The sequence below is a fragment of the Scyliorhinus canicula genome, chromosome 18 (assembly GCF_902713615.1).
Source record: "Scyliorhinus canicula chromosome 18, sScyCan1.1, whole genome shotgun sequence".
Taxonomy (NCBI): domain Eukaryota; kingdom Metazoa; phylum Chordata; class Chondrichthyes; order Carcharhiniformes; family Scyliorhinidae; genus Scyliorhinus; species Scyliorhinus canicula.
In genome coordinates, this window is record NC_052163.1 from 32,528,270 (window position 1) to 32,544,628 (window position 16,359).

General features: G+C 43.8%; 1 protein-coding gene across 6 annotated transcripts in view; it reads right to left on the reverse strand.

The window, feature by feature from the left end:
- rbfox3a (RNA binding fox-1 homolog 3a) overlaps positions 1-16,359 on the reverse strand; it is a 1,730,437-nt gene that overhangs the window by 1,613,027 nt on the left and 101,051 nt on the right. For 4 of the 6 annotated variants that reach the window (XM_038776727.1, XM_038776722.1, XM_038776717.1 and 1 more), the window contains exon 2: positions 7,781-7,888. The exons of the other annotated variants lie outside the window; for them this stretch is intronic. The gene's annotated coding sequence lies outside the window, so the exon portion shown is untranslated. The remainder of the gene's footprint in view (positions 1-7,780; positions 7,889-16,359) is intronic. 6 annotated transcript variants of the gene reach the window in all.

Genomic DNA, 16,359 nt, shown 5'->3' on the forward strand with positions numbered 1-16,359 from the left:
GCATGTCCATATACAGCAAGACCTGGGCAACACCAAAGCTTAGGCTAATAAGGGGAAAGTAACATTCACACGACATAAGTACCAGGCAATGACTATCTAAAACAGTGGCATTACCATCGACAAATTGCCCACTATAAACATCCTGAGGGCCACCACTGGCCAGGAACTGAACTAGATTAGGATTTCTGTGGTGAGTAACTCTCCTCCTGACTCCCCAAAGCCTGTCCGCTATCTACAAGGCACAAGCCAAGAGTGTGATGGAATACTTTCCACTTGCTAAGATGAGTGCCACAGCAACAACACTCAAGAAGCTTCACACTATCTAGGGCAAAGCAGCATGCTTGATTGGTACTCCATCCACCATCTTAAACATTCAATCTCTCCACCAGCAACACACAGTAGCTACAGTATGTATCGCTCCTTCAACAGCACCTTTCAACCCCATGACCTCTACCACCTGGAAGAACCAGAGCAGCAGATGCATGGGAATACCATCACCAACAAATCACGTTGCATCCTGACTTGGAACTATTGTTGTTTCTTCATTGTCACTGGATCAAAATCCTGGAACTCCCTCCCTAACAACACTGAGTATATCTGCACCATAGGGACTGCAGTGGTTCAAGAAGACAGCTCACCACCATCTTGTTAAGGGCAATTAGGGTTGGGCAAGAAACGCTGGCTTAGCCAGTGACACCCACATTCCATGCATGAAATAATTAATTTTAAAATCCTCTCTAAAACCTCTACCTCCTTCCTGAAATGCGGTACTCGAAATTGGGCACAATGCTCCAGTTAAGACCAAACTAGTGCTTTATAAAGATCAGGATTTTCCAGCCCCGTCATTGGGGACCTGGCACAGGATATTCAGTGGTATAGCCAAAAGTCCATTGCTTTCAGTGGTATCTGACCATCCCGGCTGATGGAACTCATATTTTACCTTCTAATAAGAATTGGTAGTCTGTTGGACTAGTAGAATTGTTGGAGGTGTCAAAAATACGAGTGATATTGCTAATTACTCACTTGAATACACTTGAAAAAGAACTGAATCAAAACTTGGAAACAAAATATCAAACAACACATAAAAAGGTCAAGCACATGGGAAAAAGCATAACGCTTAAAATAAATCACTTTAACTTAACCAAACAGATAGATGATTCAAGAATTCGGGAACGAAGACCTCAACCAAGAGGTTCTACTTTTAAGGGAATTTGTGGGCTGGATTCTCCGATTCTGGGGCTATGTCCCCACGCCACCGTGGGAATGGTGGTGTTTTACGCCATAGAAAATGGCTCACGGACCCGGCCCGCGAAATAGTGCCCCCCCTTTGGCCAGCTCGCGTGCCCTGGATAACCTCCCCACAGTGCCCCCAGCCACTAATAAAATCCCCCCTGCCCATGGATTGGTCCTCCCCCGATTGTGGCGGCGCAGGACTGAGTCCGCAGCCGCCACGCCAAGTTACGGGGTGAAACATCGGGGGATGGGCCTCAGGCAATGTCCTTTGGAGGGGGAAGAGCATCACAAAAGAGGCCCCACCCCTGATTTGGTCGGAAACTGTGGGCGCGATTCTCCGCTGCCCACGACGGGTCGGAGAATAGCGGGAGGGCCTTCCCAACATTTTTCCCTCCCTCCCGCTATTCTCACCCCCCCCCCCCCCCCGCCACGGCCGCCCCATGACACAAATCGCTGCTCGCCGTTTTTTACGGCGAACAGCGATTCTCCCCAGGCCGATGGGCCGAGTTCCCAGGCCTTTACGGCTGTTTTCACGAACGCAATCACACCTGCTCTCACCGTTCGTGAAAACGGCCACAAAGTGCCGTCCCGGACAACCATGGCACCGATTGGCACAGTCGCACCACGGCCGTGCCAAGGGTGGCATGGGCCTGCGATCGGTGGGCACGGATCGCGGGCAGCGGGTCCGATACCTGCGCACTATTTGTTCTTCTGCCGCCCCGCAGGATCAGTCCGCGGGGCGGCTGAGGGGCATGACGGCCCGCGCATGCGTGGGTTTGACGCGTCTGCGTGATGACGTCATCCGCGCATGCGCGTGTTGGAGCCGTCCAACCTGCGCATGCGCGGCTGACGTCATTGTGCGTGTCAGCCGCCGTGACGCTTGGCGCGCGGGCTTAGCGACGGTCGCTAAGCCCGCGATGCCGTGCTTCACGGGGCTGCGCTGCTAGCCCCGCCCCGGGGGGGAGAATCGGGTCCTGGGAGGGGGCGCGGAGGCTGCCGTGAAACATGGTCAGTTTCACGGCAGCCTTTACGACTCGCCGCATTTGCGGAGAATCGCGCCCTGTGATTCTCCGGCCAATTGCCGAACACAATTTTGCCATCGGTGACCGGAGAATCCAGCCTCTTATCTCTGGTCTAACACCTCATTTACTTTCATTGACTTCTAATTCTCAGTGGAGATCACCTGGTTTGTTCAACTGAATGTCTGTTACTTAGAGGATGATTTGTTGATCAAACATCGGACATTACTTAAGATGAAATTAATTGAAAATCGCTTATTGTAATGAGTAGGCTTCAATGAAGTCACTGTGAAAAGCCCCTAGTCACCACATTCTGGCACCTGTCCAGGGAGGCTGGTATGGGAATCGAACCGTGCTGCTGGCCTTCGTGGTCTGCTTTAAAAGCCAGCGATTTAGCCCAGTGAGCTAAACCAGCCCCTGATTGACTGTTGCCTATCAAAACTAGCTCAGCGTCTGCGTCGCAGTCTTAGGAAAATTACTGGATATGTTTACCACACTTTCCATGTTACACAGCTTGGCAGAGACCTTGCTGCAACTGATGAGTTGATTCGACAGGGAAAAATACCTTCTTAGTGCTGAATGCACTGGAATAGAATGGTTAATTCATTATATGGAACAATGACTGGATTCCCACAGTCAAGACACTTTTAATAATTTGATTTCTTAGCTACATGCATTCAACCAGCACCTATAGGAATAAACTATGAATAAATCAATACTCACTGGTGGTGGGCAGGGTTGGAAAACACCACCCAAAGTTTCATCATATATTTCTGCCTTGTGTACTCTTGCCTCTGTTTATAAAGCCCAAGACTCCAGTTCTCTTTATAACCAATTTGGCAGCCTGCCCTGCCACCTTCAACAATTTGTACCATATACCCCAGGTCTTTCTGTACCTGCATCCTCTTTAAAATTGTTCCCATTATTTAACATCTCCTCGTTCCTCCACGTCACACTTCTCTTGCTTAAATTTCATCTGCCAGGTGTCCACTCATTGCACCGGCTATTTATACACGCTTGAAGTCTAATATTGTCCTACGCGCAGTTCCTCATACTTTCAAAATTTCCACATATATAAAACATCATATCTCGGTCATTCATATCCATCAAGAAAAACAATGGTCCTCATACCTAGCCCTCGGGAACCCCACTATACACTTACCTCCAATCCACAAAATGATTGCACACATTTCTTGTACAGGTCTGTGAGGTCAGAGGAGCCGCGAAATTGAGGGGATTTTACGATGTTTTCGATTGATTTTAGAGGAGATTGAGGAAGTTGATGGGGTCCCGCGACTTTGCAGAACTTAACCGTAAAAGAGACATTTATGCACAAGATGTGGAATGTACTGATAAGACAAATAGCAATTGTTTTCCCAAACAAAGAGCAGTACTCTATTAACAAACAGTAAATATGTCTCGACAACAAAACTATTATTTAACCAATTGCACATTAATTCCCGGTAATAAAGAAATGTTGTCAAATGCAACTTGAAAAGTAAGAAGGTAACAACATCAGCATCCGACTAACCAGAGGAAATGGCTAATTTTGCTAATGAATTTCAAGAGCTAACTACTCTTTGCTGGCCTTTCCACTTATAGAGTGCATCCTTGCTCCATCTGCCAACTGAGAAATGGTGTGTCATTCAGCATTTCCACACAATACAGTGTTTTACAATATCTCGACTATAGCAATAATGATAACTTCTCATTCCGCTAGAGCCTGTGACTGATCTGGATGCTCACTCACTGCTGAAGCTGTGTGGGATCCCACCCACATATAAAAGATCCAAAAAGGGCAGCACGGTGGTACAGTGGTTAGCATTGCTGCCTGTGGCGCTGAGGACCTGGGTTCGAATCCCGGTTCTGGGTTACTGTCCATGTGAAGTTTGCACATTCTCCCCGTGTCTGCGTGGGTTTCACCCCCACAACCCAAAGATGTGCAAGTTAGATGGATTGGCCACGCTAAATTGCCCCTTAATTGGGAAAAATAATTGGGTACTCTAAATTTATTTTTAAAAGATGCAAAGCTTTTGGTCTGTTCTGTTTTCCTAGGCATGCTTCCTTTAATTTTTTCCCTCCAATTCATTACTTGAACAACCTGCAACAAAGTGACACAGAATCATTGAAGATATTTGAATTTTTTCCCCATTAAATCTGAATTGGCTTTAATGGATTACTCAGGATAAATTTGGATTTAATGGAGAACTAAATAGATGATTTGCTTTTGGTCCCTTGTGCCTTCTCAGGCATTACTCTTATTAGGAAAGAGTATTTCTTACCAATAATATATGAAGGTACTTAATGTGTCTGCAATTAGAGCTTGTCATGTTGGCCTTTTTTAAAAATTGGTAAGTGAGAGCACCTTTTTCAAAGGGGAAGGAAGTCATCTTATTTATTTTCCCATCTTTTCTCATCTATCTTGATATCTGCAGGATAACCCCATATGGCAACCAGTGTTCTCTGCAGCCAGCTGCAGAAGACATGAGCGGCCACCCAGGTATGACGTTCCCTTCAAATGTTTCCTGCCAAAACCCCCCCCCCCCCCCCCCCCCCCCCCCCCCAACCCCCCACCCCCCCCAAGGTGAAACTCAGCCTCCCCATCGTCGCTCTTGGTGAGAAATGAGCGAACAATGACACAGATGTATCACCCCTCCAGTGTGGCACTCAGTGTTGGTGCAGTATACACTCAGCAGCCTTGTAATAGCTGAAGTGATAATGTACATTGATAATGGGTGATCTCATCTGAGAGACCAAAGGTGTGAGTAAATTAAATCCATGTTTTGTGTGTCAGTGCATAAATAAAAGTGAGGGTTATTTTCCGTAAATCACAGAATCTAACATCTCCAACCACAGCCTGGTATATATAGGTACTGGGTTTTAAGTGTTTGAATACATTACAATATTCCTACTGTTAAAGTTAAAATTCTGTGTTTTAGTTTCCCTGCCTTCAATTGTTTAAATATAGGGTATTCATTGTAAAGTCCATTCAGTCAAGTACAGTAGTTAAATTTATCGGCAGTGCCATAATCATAGAAATCAGAGACTCCCTACAGTGCAGAAGGAGGCCAGTCGGTTTATCAAGTCTGTACGGATTCTCCAAAAGAGCACCCTACCTAGGCCCACGCCCCCACCTTATACCTATAACCACACCTAACCTTTTGGACAGTATGGGGCAAATTAACATGACCAATCCACTTAACCTGAACATTTTTGGACTGTGGGAGGAAACTGGAGCACCCGGAGGAAACCCATGCAGACACGGGGAGAACGTGCATACTCCACACAAACAGTCACCCAAGGTCGAAATCGTACCCAGGCCCCTGGCGCTGAGGCAGCAGTGCTAACCACTGTGCCACCATATCACCCTAAATAAACATGTTTAGAAGGAAGCTCATTAAATGCTTGACTTCTATGCATTAGCTCAGGGCAGCACGGTGGCACAGTGGGTTAGCCCTGTTGCCTCACGGCGCCGAGGTTCCAGGTTCAATCCCGGCTCTGGAGTTTGCACATTCTCCTCGTGTTTGCGTGGGTTTCGCCCCCACAACCCAAAGATGTGCAAGGTAGGTGGATTGAACACGCTAAATTGCCCCTTTATTGGAAAAAAATTAATTGGGTGCAATAAATTTATTAAAAACAAAAAAAAATTTAAAATTTAAAAAAAAATGCATTAACTCTCAAAAGGATTCTCTCCTGCAAACAAAAGGTATTGGCATCTGGTGGCACTCTTTCCAGTTTATCTGCACTTGTGGCTTCAAGAACAAAATTCTAGCTTTCTTGATTCCAGAACTCAAAGCTCTTCAAAGAAACGCTGTTGAATACTCAGTAGATGCTTCAAAGTAAATTCTACAATTAACATCCCATTATGTCATTTCAAATAACAGACAACACTAATCTTGTTGTTATTTTTATTGTTTTACACAAATCAGATTCAATGTGACACCCAATGGCTGTCTTCATAAATGCTGTGCAGCAATTCACTGCCGCACTTAATTCTCCAATGCTGAAGAATGAACACAGACAAGTATCTGATGTTGATTAGTTTCCATTTTGACCATGACAAGCATTTGCAAATACAGCGTAACCTTCTGGAGATAGATGCGATCACGTGAGCTTTTCTGACTATTTTTCAGTCAAGCCACTTAACCAATCCCATCAAATAAGGCAGTGTGTAGGGCAACAATCACAGGTATGGCTGTCATAGTTAGAGGTCAGGGGAGAGATCTGTAAATTCAATTATAAAGACAATAGCTGAAAGTTTAATTTATCAGCCATCATCAACAACCAAGTCATGAAGGATGTGCAATGATGATTAAATTTGTTGAAACAGAAGTACGACAAACCTGCTGGGAATGGAAGCATCATGTCCAAGTTCAGCAGTATGTTGCACGAGGACTAGAACTCCTTTCCGACTTTACTCAAGTTATTCAGACAACCCCTCACCAACAAAACAAGATCTTCTGGCATTAATCGTTAAAGTAAACAAGGACACCTTGAAAGTCAAGAACTGAAAACCCACCCACTATCCAATAAAAACCAGAAAATATTGGCCTCAATCTTTGCTAACAGATTGAAAATTAGATTGAACAAATTACAGACAAATCACAATCTGGCTTCATGAAAGACAGACACATTGGTAATAAGATAATGTGAGCATTATACAGTACAGGTTATGTGAATTTAATTATAGAAGAGAGCTTTTTTTTATTTTTAATATTCTTAGTTTTAACAGACCCGAGCATGAATTCTAAAATCTTTGAAACAAAGTCCAAACAATTACATTACAAAAACCGCAAAACTCGAAGAGAAAGAAAGATTGGGCCTGAGATCTGGTGCAAACTTTCTCCCAAAATCTTAAACTCGCACCCAACAGCAACCATGACCTGCTGCAGTACATTTCCCCATCACCAATAATCTTTGATGACCTTTAACTTAACACATGTGTAACTCTTGCATTTCACTGACAGATGGTTTACATTTCTCCCGGAATTTTCAGACCCATCACATAATTGCTTTCTACCAGCACCAAGCCTCCTTCCTCGAACTGCAAGCACATTTGTTCTCTAAAACGAAACTGTGTCTTTGGGATATTGTCGGTCAACTCAGTAATATTTCATGCAACCTGAAACAGGAATCTATTTTTTTTTAAAGCAGCAGTTCAGATCAATACTATAATTCACATTAAAAGGGCTGTTTTTTCTTAATGTGGAGATTATGCTTCATTGTAGCTGTGTGGTATTACCTTCCAATTTATAATGAACAATTTGACTTGAGTTCCACTGGTACCATTAAGATAGTTTTTCCTCACACCCAAATGATAAAGTGCACTCTGTTACCACTGAAAATAAACGTTTAAAATTCTACAAGTTTCTTCAGCAGAAGCCGAAACCTGACAAGAGCATTCTATGTCGCAAAGTTCCTTGTCCAAACAATAGATTTTGTAGCCTTTGGAGAAAAAAAAGTAGCTAATACATTATTCTGCAATACAGGTATTTTAACCCTGTAAAACAACATATCCTCTGACTTACCACTAACAATGCCCTGGGAGATCCACTTCTTCCTGCAGAAAAAGTCTTGCTTCCAGTGTGCACCTGTCACACTCCAGATATCGCACTTTGGAACAGATGCAAAATGATCTTAAAAGCAGAAAGCAAGACAAACATTTCACCTTGGGTTCCTATGACCTGCAGCCTGCATTTACAAGCAATTTACTGACCAGCAAATCATCCATTAACTGGATTCCCTCAACGCTAGGCTCGCAGTTAAACATCACACCCATTCTTCCAATCCCAGACTAACCTTAGGCAAGCTTTGTCTGCATACACGAAAGGTTTGAGAGAGCTCTTCACAGTCTGGACATGGCATTTTATATAACATATCATGTGGTTTGTACTAAAAGTGAAAGAAACCCTAACTTTCCCCCTTGTTTTATCTGATCCTTGTGGGAATATGAAATTATTGTTAAATCAACCAGAATTGGAGGAGCACAGGTAGCAGGCGGTGGGGGAGAGGCAGAGTGTGTGTGGGGGGGGGGGGGGGGGGTAGTGGTTGGTGATGGCAAATATTGACAAAAAATAATAAACCACTAATGGACTTCAGGGCTTAACTCAAACCACTTCCCTGCCTGGGGTGCCTGAGGAATGATGTTAAATGGGTGGGTCATGTTGGCGACTAAACATGAAAGTCATTTGCAGACCTCAGGCAATGCTGCAAAAGATCCTTTAGCCATAGCATTCCTCCAGCTTCCAAATGGAAACTCATCAAAAGGCAACTTCTTAAAACACTCACAAATACAATCTGTAAATTCCGAGGTCGTGATTATTTTTGTTATTATTTTTATAAAAGAGTCTGTAAAATATCCCAAAGATGTCTGATTGTCAAAGGCAGGTGCTCATTGACTTGATGCTAATCAGCATATCCTATGAAACACAGACACCACACAAAGCTATAAAATGTAATCTTCATTTTTGATAACTACTCAGATAATTAGATTAATTTTGACCAAAACATTTTCGAGTGGCAATAATGCCTTGATTTGTTAATCTGAATATCTGAATACAGTTTTAAAAATCTCAAGCCTTAGTGTTCCAAATACAACATTTACAAGGTTGTTATGTTTTGGGGTTGTATCCTCAATTTAAGGTAAAATGGAGGAATTAAGGAATGTGACCGGTTCCGAATTCTGCTGGTAGCAAACCTGAATGGTTAGTTTGTTAAAGTTGAAGAGAGACCCAAGTTCTTTTACAGGGAAGAAGGTTCAAGATATTCCTTTTTGTAGACAATAGCAGAAGCGTCTGTCCTGACAGTGGATCGACTGTTTGTCTCCAAAATCCCAGGAAGGTCTTAAGAATATCAGGTTTTGTAAACAATTATACTTTTACTGTCTATTTAATTTTACGATAGAATGGAGTTGATAGTCTAAAGGAGAGGTAATTAGCATTACAAGATCTATGTAATTCATGTTGCCATGGAGATGGTACTTGAGAGGGGAAGGGTCAACAGGAAGCCATTTGTAGAACTGGGTTACAGGCTTCCCAAAAGATATCCCTGAAACTCACAGACAAGTCAGTCTGCCAGGGTCTGTGAGAGAGAGAAAGAGAGAGAGAGAGAACAGCTTAAGGTAGCCATACTCTATGGTTCATCATGCAGGAATGCAGATGGGAACTCACGCTCAGATTGAAGACAAAATTCATGAGAATTTAGAAGAAGGCTGGAAGATTGGCCTAGCTGGAGCCAGAGGGAGAATCTCTTGGGCAAATCCTTTCTGCAAAATCAGTTATGAGGCAGGGGAAGGTAAAATAACATATGTAAACGATCAGAAGCTAACAATCATTTTGGAATGCATCCAGGAGAATTGGATGTCCACATAAATGTAACCATGGTGTGGAATTTTTGGTTGTAAAAGTAAAAGGGGAAAGTTCTGTTCTGTAGTTTAAAGCATAAGTTGCCGACTGAAATAGCCAATGATGAATTTAGCTTGTTTGTTACAATAAAAGCCTTAAAACATGAAATCTCGTGGTGTCCTCCTTTCAGCTATCAAATGGAAGTGCAAATTTATTTTTAAAAGTTATTGGTCTCCAACGGGATTGTGGTTATTGTCCCTTTAAGGGCAACACACCTGAGTAAGGGTCACCTGGCCTGGGTGACCCTAACTCTGTTATATTGACCTTAAAGGGACAGTCATCACAGGGATCATAACAATAGCATTCCTTGGTAAAACCCATCTGATAAATTACTGTGTACAGAGCTGATATAGGTGAGTTGGGAGCACAGAACCAGATTGCAGTGTTTAAAATGTGATGGAGAAAGAAAAGTACCATGGCCGGGTTTCTCCGTCCCGCCACTCCAGATTTCTAGTATGGAACGCCGTCAGGATTCTCCGTTTCGCCGGCTGGTCAAGGGAGTTTCCCATTGTGGGGCAGCCCCACGCTGTCGGGAAACTCCCCGGCTGCCGGCAAAACGGAGAATCTCGATGGCGGAGAATTCAGCCCTATATATCTCCCTACTCCACCAGATAGATTGTGAGAAAAATTCCAGTTGGTAATAATATTTTGGATTTCATTTGAGGAAAATAATCAACTTCCAATCAGATTGAATGCCAAACTGCTCTGTTAAATGGCAGCCAGCCAAAGTTGAACTCTCTGATAGGATATTTAAGCAGTTGTATTCCTACTGGGTGATCAATTGTGACAAGCATTCATAAGCTTGCATTTTGAATATTTCCAGAGTGAAGTGGCTATTTCATACTTTTCTTATGTATTGGAGAGACCAAGAAGAGGGAGAAGTGTATTCGACTCAAAAAATCCTTTACCTGCCTTTAGTTTTGTGTCAGAGAATAACAGATGGTCTTTATTTGTAATTGCACTTTTAGTTATTTGACAAAAATTGTGCAGTATTTGGAATGGCATCCATCCAATCAAAATCCATCAAATTGCTTTGACACAAATTGAATCAGAAGCAGATTTAACCAGTTTTGCAACAGCAGTTATTATCAAATTAACAATCAGGAATATTGGTATTATGACAGCAGACAGATATGTTACACAAGCGTAGCGTTAAAAGTAGCCCTTGTTCACCCCCCTTTGTTTCCCCCTTGTTTCATCCTCCCTCTTTGTCCTTCTTCCCTGTCACTGTTCTCCCTAAATCTGTCCCTCCCCCCCCCTCCCCCACCATCTTCACTCTGTTCTCCCTTCCTTCCTCTTACCTCCCTCACTCCATTTTCCCTCTTGTATTAATATCACAACCAGGCTCAAGGTGTCTTTGACAAAAGAGAACAGAAAGCCATGCTGTTGGCAAGAAGTGAACGTTCATTTACTATTTATACAATTTTACAGAGACAGAATTCAGCAGGATTCCATTAGAACCTTCTCTCCTCAGGTTCAAATTACATGTGATTGAGCATAATCTGACATTGCTGATGTTACATTCTACCTTAAAGCATAATACTTATTAACCCTTTGTACTCTACCTCTTTCATTCTACTCATTAACATTAACTATTTACTCATCCTTCTCCATCCACTCCCCCACACAGTAGTCTCTTGCACCGGTGGCATCAATCTCCGACTATCTTCTGGGCTCACTTTAAGGATGTGTCGATCATATGCTCTCCAAAATCTATTCTTGGAAGGAACCAACTTCTGCAGACAGAGATTTCTGCTTCTGGACTACGGTACAAAGGCAATGAACATAAATGCAAATGAAGGTTTTCATTTTCTTCTTTTTTTTCTTTCCTTTCTTCTTAGTACACTGGGGGATGTTTAAACTTCTGGATGTCCATGTTTGAAATAATGAAGCACATTCAGCTCCTGTGAAGATTTGTACAGCTGTTGAGGACTTACAAACCTCTCCTGCTGCAATCAGCCAAGTTATGTAATAACTCATCCATAATTGAATCAGGTGGACAAAGAGAAGGATGAAGACTAACCTGAAGAAAAATGATGATTGCCTTTCTAATACATAGGGGAGCAATTCTTCCAATCGGAGACTAAATGCTCCTGCCAACGGGAAAAGCAGAATGATCCCCGCTGGTTCTATGAATGAACCCGACGTGCCATGCGATGGCACTTAGAAAAACATTTACCCAAGGTTATGTTTTCCGTGTCACTCAGTGGAACATTGGAGTTCTCGCAAGACGGGACGTAATCTCTGCGACAGATCCTACTCCTCAGAAATCAGAATGCCATTTTTAAAGTGTGCCCCAATCTTGAAATGCTGCTGCAGCTCCCTTGGATCGCTGGCAAGTCCCCCCCCCCCCCCTCCCCCCCCAAACCCCGCCATACTATCGCTGGCAAGAGCACTCTCCTAAGCTTCCGCTTAAGCCTCACCCCCAGCTGCCCACCTCATTCCCCTTGCTAACCTCCTCAGTCCCCCACTTCGTACCCACTCTTGATTTCCCCTTTCAGGCCCCACGTCTTGGCAGTGCTAACCTGCCACCTTGCACTCTGAGGGGAACAAGGGAGTGAGTACCTGACCTACAATTTCTTCCAAGTGCTGAGGGGGGTCCTTCATGGGAGGTGGGGGTAAAGGGCTTGTGCTGGTCTGAGGTAAATTTGGCTGCAGCCTTTAAACCCTTTAAGCATTCAGTCAGCATCTTAAAAATAAAGAGCAGGATTTTCCAGTCCGGCAGCCGCATTTTCCAGCACGGCGTGCTCCACAAGCAGTGTGCTTCTCTGTTCCCACAGCCGATCAATGGGGTTCCCCACTGTGGCCACCCCATGCCATCGGGAATCCCATGGTGCTGGGTGTGCTGCTGGTGGACCAGATGATCCCGCCAATGGAATATTCCACTGAAAGTTCTCTGATAATAAAGTGAAAGTGTTCCCACCTGCAGCCTTAAATCCTTTAAACTGTCTGTCAGTATGCCAAGCAAAATGATCTGCGAGGTGAAGGTAAAAATATTCCCTTTAATGTGGTGGAAATCTTTGAAATGGTTTTATCAGTCAAGTTCATTGCTTTTTTACTTTTTCTAGCCTGTTTGTAAGCTTTTGAACTATATTGTTTGCATTAAATATAACAGGCCGTTGTCTTTTACAACATGATTGGTGTTATAACCTGCCTGCCTGGGGACTAATGGCAATCCCACAATCAATGCGAGTATCAGCTTCCCCAAGGAGGAGGGGGGGGGGGGGGGGGGGGGAGCGGAGAAATCATGAGCAGATTCCCTGCATAAATACAGCGGGCCAGTTTGGAACCAGCTGGAGAGGAGTGAGCAGCAAGGGAGTTGCTGCTGCTGTTGTGTATATATATATGTTATTGTAAATAAATGTTATTTCTTTCTATCCTTCAACTCGTGCTGGATTCTTCGTGGCCCTCACAAAACAAGCGACGAGGATGGGATCCATCCATCATGTGCTCCATTTGTTAGCATAATCGGTATTAACCCTTTATACTAAACTTCCCCACCCCCCCCCCACCCCCCCCCCCCCCCCCCCCCCCCCCCCCCACCCCCTCCGTTATCCTTCCCCATTCTATTCTCCTTTTCTCAGGGGAACACAAAGAGACATGACTGTATCAGTAAGAAAGCTGGTACAATGGAAAACAGGATAAAGGAATGGTACAGTGAATGGCCTGAAATAATGCATCTGATCTGATCTGCATCATTGAGAAAAGCCCCCAGTTCAGGGCCACCACTTAACAGGGATCTGCCTGTAGAACCATAGCAGAAAATCAATATTTCTGCTTACCCGCTTCTTAGTGTCTCTGAGCTGAAGGAACGAGGTTCAAGGGCTAGCTTTCTACAAAGTCGGGTGTCTGAATGCTTCTCTGGCAAACCTTCAAGCAAATTAGTTTGGAGGAGCCAGTACACTCATTATTACTCACTTGATACAAAATGTCTCACTCTGGTCTGGCATTAATACATGAATAAATGGGCAGGATTCTCGGCCCCGCCGCGTCACATTTCCGCCTCGATCGGCCGGCGGGATTCTGCATTACGCTGGCCGGTTAATTGGGTTTCCCATTGTGGGGCAGCCCCACGCCGTCGGGAAACTCCCGGCTGTCGGTATAACGGAGAATCCCGGCGGTGGAGAATCCCGCATAACCAAAGTTCCAGGCAGATAAATTGTCGGGTATCAGAGGGTAAAGGATTTCACACTGCTGAGGGAAATTTGTTATTTTTCAAAGGGCATTAATTCCAATGTGAGATAATAGCAACTGACATGCATGGCCTGGGTGAATCTCTGTCCTTATATTTGCATCAGTTTGCACATGATAGATCTAAATGTATGTCTTGAACCCAATATTCATGAGTAGCCCTTAGACCACTAGCATTTTGATAAAGAATTGGTAATTGATAAGATAGATTTGGTTTTAATTTTCTCTCCGGTCAGCGACTTAAGTCGCTTGTCCACCGCACATGCGCAGCGTGATGACCTGGAAGTGTGGGCCTAAGGGCATGGTAGCATCCAAACTCCTGGCTCTGCTTGAAGCCTTACGCTGGAGCTGCAGAATTAAATATGCAGTTACCATGCTAACCTGGACAACTTGCCCCGATGTTAGGTGAGTTTTTACACCTTTTTATTTGCATTTTTATTCTTCGGTCTAGCAGGAGACATCGCAAGCCATTTTCTATGCAGGTCAATGTTTTATATTATTCGTGTTTAGCGTTTATAAATATGTTTAAAATGCAAATAAAGTGAAAGGAAAATATATATATATATATTTAAACTTTGGTTTGTCATGAGGCTATTAATTCCATTAAAAAGGATACTTTACAGTATAATGATGGAATCATAGATTCCCAACAGTGCAGAAGGAGGCCATTTGGCCTATGGAGTTTGCACCAACTTTCGAGAGAGCACCCTACCTAGGCCCTGGTCCACACCCTATCCTTGTAACACAACCTAACCTTTTTGGACACTGAGGGAAATTCATCCTAGCCAATCCACCTAACCTGCACATCTTTGGATGTGGAAGGAAACCGGAGCACCTGCAGGAAACCCACGCAGACATAGGGAGAAAGTGCAAACTCCACACAGTCACCCGAGGCCGGAATTGAACTTGGGGCCCTGGCGCTGTGAGGCAGCAGTGTTAACCACTGCACTACCGTGTCAACCATAAAGTGAGATTGAAGTAACAGAATGTAATAGAAATATATTTTTTAAACTTTTGCTTTATCATGAGAATGTTATTCCATTAAAAGAACTATAATGGATAGAATGCAGTGATCACTCACACATGAGTATGATTGCCCAGCTAAGATACTCCGTGTCACTGGTCATGGGTTATGTGGGTCCTTGCGTGGCCTGATCCTGGGGCCACACCTTTAACCACTCACTTGACAGGCATTTCCTAAAGGTGGGTCGACCGTTGGATGCTAGGTCTTGGATACTCCTCTCTCAGGCTCGTTTTCCAGGCCTTCTCTTGTCATCGGGTGTTCTCAAAGAATTGTATCCCTTTAATCAAGAGGTTCCTCCAAATAGGTCTCTTATAAGTAAAGGTCTCCAAGGCATTGATGTTGATGTTCTATTTCTTGAGGTAAGCCTTCAAGGTGTCTTTGAAGAGCTTCCTTTATCCTGCTCTTGTTCGGGATCATTCATTGAGCTGGATTAAGGAGATTTGCTTTGGCAGTCTGAACTCTGACAGCCTAAGCATATGGACGGCCCAGCGGAGATGTTTTTGGATGATCATGGCCTCGATATGGGGCTATTGACTCCTTCAAGGACACTAATATTAGTGCGCCTGTCCTCCCAGCTGATGCAGAGCTAAAGTACATTTGAATTTCCAATGTATTTTAGGCTGTGTTGCTTAAGAGTCTCCCTGATGTAATGTTCATTCTTACAAGGCTTAGTGATTAATTCAAATGCTTTAAAAAAGTTTAATGCCTTAGAACATAGAACATAGAACATAGAACAGTACAGCACAGAACAGGCCCTTCGGCCCTCGATGTTGTGCTGAGCAATGATCACCCTACTCAAACCCACATATCCACCCTATACCCGTAACCCAACAACCCCCCCCTTAACCTTACTTTTTAGGACACTACGGGCAATTTAGCATGGCCAATCCACCTAACCCGCACATCTTTGGACTGTGGGAGGAAACCGGAGCACCCGGAGGAAACCCACGCACACACGGGGAGGACGTGCAGACTCCGCACAGACAGTGACCCAGCCGGGAATCAAACCTGGGACCCTGGAGCCGTGAAGCATTTATGCTAACCACCATGCTACCGTGCTGCCCCGAGCCTTAGTTGACATACACACACCTCCTGTAAGCTAATGTGAACTATCTCTCTGACAGGTATTGCCGTGAATCAATTACCCACCCTAAGTGTGTAATGCCAAAGGACATCCTGAAATAATGTCAGAGGAGACGTGCTCCAGGACACTGTATTTCAACAGCTGCTGCTTTTGGACTTTGAGCTTGTAACATTAAGAATTGATATGTTAAAACCCTCCTCTTCCCCCCTTATTTACAAATAGACAGAACCGTTGTATTTATCCAGCAAACGATTTTATTGACCATTGTGTTTAAGTGAGAAAATATATTTCATTGCAAGAAATTTGTAAAAGTTAAGGTAGTTTAATGTCATTGTTCAGCTGGTGAAGCTAAATGTTAAGTTAAATGTTAATTGGTTTCAAAGTTTGTATTTATAAAATTATTTT